Raw genomic sequence first — 4,814 nt, 5'->3', positions numbered from 1 at the left:
CCACCCACAGCCCAGAGCGACCCATACAGCTCTATACATCTGGTTCTTCTTCCGGCAACCGACCCTTGCAACCCTGCCATTTTGTTGAGGGGGAAACTGAGGCACCCCCCAAAAACCCCACAGCTCCCAGTGGTGCCACTTGGGGAGCACAGGTCTGTGGGGCACTCTGTCCCATAGGATCGAGCCCAAACCTCTGCCTGGTGGTCGAGGTCCCCCCACCACCTGGCCATTCTCTACCTCATCCCTTTTATGCCACGTGGTCACTCACATGAACCAGGCACCTCTCTCTCCTCCCCAGACACACCCCCTTGTGCACAGTCCCCCCATCTGGATGCCTCTCCTGCTTGTTGTAACCCTTACCCGAGATGCTCCCTGCCCCCACAATCCTCACCTCCTGGGCTCATGCCCTGGGCAGCCCCTCCCACTCTGAACAGTACTGACCTGGGAGCCCACAGGGGGTTGCAGAAATGCTGCTGAGTGGTTTCCCAGCTGGGTCCTAAAAGACACTGTGGTTTCCTCTACAGCCGCTCACCGTGGGAAGGCCGGCCGCCGTGCAAAAAGGATGCTCACACAGCCCCGCGGAGTGGCCGGTGTGGCCGGTGTGGCGAGGAGCTGAAGCCTCCAGTTACCTCCTGCACCAGCTCTCCAAACCCGAGCGAGGAGCGGCCTTGGGAGCACATCCTCCCTCCGACAACAGACGGCTGCCTCCAGAGAGAGATCCTGAGCCAGAGCCACCCAGCTAAAGCCCCTCCCAATGCCTGATCCACAGAATCTGAGAGATAAGTGTTTATTGTTGCTTTAAGCCCTTCATTCTTAGGGAAATTCGTTGTGCAGTGGAAGATAACTGGTCACTCCTCCCAGCTTTCCTGAGCCCTTCCTTCCATAGGAGCCAAGGTCAAGCTCACCCTCCTTCCCATTCCCAAGAAGCCTGTCCTGGCACTCTGCGCATGGCTCTTACCCTCCCCTGGGCCCGACCTGTAAACCTTGGGTGAGTCACCGGTCTTTCTTGGGCGCTCAGGTCCCCCCTCTGTAAAGTGGGAGTGATCTTGCCCATCAAGGGACATTTGGTGATGTCTGAACACATTTTCGGTTGTCACATGGAGTTGGGGGTTGGTAACTGACATCCAGTGGGTAGAGGCCATCGGGATGGCTGCACAGCATCCTACACACAGGACGTAATTTCCCCAAAATGTCGGTAGTGCCACAGTGGAGAAACCTTGGTTTCGAGAATTTGGTGAGACTGCCCGTGGAGAGGCTCCAGCCACTGAGCCTGACATGTGAACAGCCTGTGACAAGGGTGGGTCCCCTTCTCTTCTCCTTTCTGGGTCTCCTGTGCGACTGGGGCCCCCAAGCCCTCTAGGCCCCCAGCAGTTGGCCCAGCTGATGCAAGCAGAGACTCCCACCTGTCCCCCAGGTACCAGGGAAGGAACACATCGCTGCTGGACCAAAAGCCTGGTCACAGAGCAGGAATAAACCAGACTGAGCCTCTCCTTACCTGTCTGCTGGCCCAGAGTTCATAGGGAAACCAGTAGGAGTCTGGCCTCTCCTCTGCCACCACCACCCTAGCTCTCTTGGCTTCCCCAGGGGATGAGCATGGTCTTCCCCCGGGAGCGGAGTGACCCCAGGAAAGGGTCCCTGCCTCTCCACATTCTAGTTTCCCACCAGCACGTCTCTGGCTTTGACACCCACCGATCACTGAAAATGTCTGCGCTGGGGAGGGACCCAACAAGGACATGCATGAGGAATGTCCCAGCTCAAATCCAGAAGCTCCAACTCAGGTACTTGCTGTGATCCTAATGCTGTAAACCAAAACAGGGTGATAAACGTGCTTTTTCTGCTAAGAGTTCACCTGCTAAGCTTCAGATCTCAGCAGGACTCCTGCCATTGACCTGAGGCCAAGAGGTTACTCGGAGCTCCTGCCTCCCTGCCCCAGTCCCCAGGACTGAAGTCCACACTCGGGCTAGCTCCTGCTGGAGACCCCTCATCTTGACCAAGAACCTGCAGTGGATAGACTGTGGGGCCACACCAGGCCCAGGACTGGGGTAGCCATATCTTTACGGGCGACAAAACCTTCTCAATGACAGATAACATTGGCGAGGACCCTGAGACAGCCAGCCCCCGCTCATCCTGGACCCCAATCACCCCTGGATAATTTTACCTGCAGCATGATGTTGGTCGCACTGACCTGGGTTTTGTGAGCCGCACATTCCCAAGACCCCAGGCCCTGCCCCAACAGCCTCTCTTCATCTCCCCTCCAGATCCTGACCCAAGAACCTGGGTGACACAAAAACCACATCATTCAATTCTCAAATGGCCCTGGACACTCAGCCTTGACCCTGATTTTCATGGTCCCTTGGGTTTTGTTATAATAGATGATATCCACTAGATGGATGACTCCAAGTTCATTCGTTCACACTACCAACATTTATTGAGTGCCTATTGTGTACCAAACACTGAATGCAGGGACGCTATGATTCCCAAATCCATCAGGGGACCGGCAAGTCTACCCATCACCCTGAGAAGCATTGTGGGGAGATAAAGCCATGTTTAGAGGCTCATTCTCACACGCAGCTGACTCTTTGCCAAAGTCCATGGATGTACAAGACCATGCTTCGCGAGAAAAAACACCAAATGAGAGAAATCCTTGCCCAGGAGGCACTTATACTCAAGGGGAGGCAGCCCTGTCACTCTGAAATAACCATGTGCCAATGATCACTGGATACCTCATTCCCAGGTCCCTGCGTGGATGCAACTCAGCCCACGTGGAGAGCGCCAGCCTCAGAAAGCAACACGGTGTCGAGGGAAATCGTGAAGTCCTGGTTCAGTTCTAAGCTCTGCCACTCATGAGTCCTAGACAAATAACTTACCCCTCTAAAACTCAGTTTCCCCACCTGAGAAATGGAACTGGTAACCTACTGGGGCTGAAGGGAGTTGGTAGAGTATGATTAAAATGTCTGCATTGGAGCCAAGTGGCCCAGCTCACAACACGGATGGCAGGGTGCCCCTGGCTGAATGCAGGAGCGAGGACGGAGATGCTCTGGGACCACCGAGGCAGCAGCTACCCCAGCAGAAAAGGAAGGCAGAGTTGCGTCCTCTAGCAACGTCTTCCGAAGAGCGGGCAGGAGCCCAGTCTTGGGTCCCTCGCACGAGTCCACCCACAAGCCTGGATGGCAAACAACCTGGGCAAAGGTGGTGCCGGCCCCGCCAGACCCAAGGCAGCCCAGGGCTTCACGGGTGGCAGGGCAGCCTCCGCTGACATGCCCAGGGGGACAAGAGTCAACACTGCTGGAGGGGCCTGGCCAGTCGCTGGGGGGTCCCGAGAGGCGGGTCTGGGGTACCATACCCAAGGTCAACTCAGGCAAAGTCAACTCAACATGGATAATAGACCCACATGAGAAACCTGCAATTATGGAACGTCTGCAAGAAAGCCAAGGAGAAACTCTCTGTGACTTGGAGTCAGACGAAGAGCTCCTAGAAGGGACTGAAAAAGCAAGGACCTAAAAGAACACGTCATACGCTAGATCTCGTCAAAATGAAAGACTTCCGCTCCCCAAAGGACACTATTCATAAAATGAGCAGACAAACCAAAGACAGGGAGAAATATTTGCAAAAAATACACATCAGATCAACGTCTTATGTCCAAAATAGACAAAGAGCTCTTAGGACTCAATAATAAGACAAAACAACCCGGAATTTTAAGTGAGCAAAATTTGCACAGACGTTTCATGGAAGAATAAACTGGGCATCAAATAAGCAAGTGAAATAATGTTCTATATCATTAGATGGCACTGGACACTTATGAAGATGGCTAAAGTTTTAAGCTGCCGACACCAAGTGCTGACAAAATGTGGAGCGATTGGGACTCTCAGACGTTGCTGATGGGAACGTGAAATGGGGCGGCCTCGCTGGAAAAGAGTTTGGCAATTTCTTATAAAGTTAAATATTCACTTCACCTAAATCCAGCAATCCCACCTTCTAGCATGTACCCAAGAGAAAGGAAAACACGTCCACACAAAGACCTGGATCCAGATGTTCATAGCAGCTGTATTCATTGACATTAGCCACAACCAGAAACAACTCAAATATCCATTACCTGGTGGATGGAAAAGCAAATTACCACGTATTCATACAACTCTGCATGCAGGCAATATTCAGGAATATTCAGCAGTACAAGGAATTAACCACAGACCCACGGACCAACATGCATGAACTCAAATGCATTATGCTAAGCGACAGGAACCAGACACCTAAGGCTGCGTACTTCGTGGCTCCATTTGCATGACATTTAGGAAAAGGGAAATCGTAGGCATGGAAAACAGGTCTGTGCTTTCCAGGGGCTGGGGTGGGGAGAGGTACTCCCTGCACCTTTGGGGGCCATGGTGCTGTTCTGAACCCTGACAACTGTGTCACTTCATCAAAAGGCATCAAACCTTCAAAAGGGTGGTTTTCCCGTATGCTAAGTATGGCCTGATAACCTCCCCCAAAATTCATCGTCCTCATCAATGAAAGTGATAAAGTCACAGTAAGAGGATGACCATGTCTTACGTAGCAGGTGCAGTGCCAAACGACGGATGTGCTGTGTCCCCTGTGGTCACCTATCCAATGGGTCCTGTGTTCTTCCCATTTTACAGAAGAGAAAACTGAGGCCTGGAAGAGTAAAGCCAGCTGCCATCACCCACAAGAATGTGACAGAGTCAGGCTTTCTATGCAGGCCTGACTCCAGCATCCACACCCCAAGTGCCTGAGGCTGTCCTGGGGGACTCTGCAGGGACCGCCAAGCCAGATGCCACCTTCTCCCACTTTCTAGAGGGAGG

The sequence above is a fragment of the Phoca vitulina genome, unplaced genomic scaffold, assembly GCF_004348235.1.
Source record: "Phoca vitulina isolate PV1807 unplaced genomic scaffold, GSC_HSeal_1.0 scaffold16, whole genome shotgun sequence".
NCBI classification, from domain to species: Eukaryota; Metazoa; Chordata; class Mammalia; order Carnivora; family Phocidae; genus Phoca; species Phoca vitulina.
The sequence above is the reverse complement of the archived record's forward strand: the minus strand, read 5'-3'. Positions refer to the sequence as shown.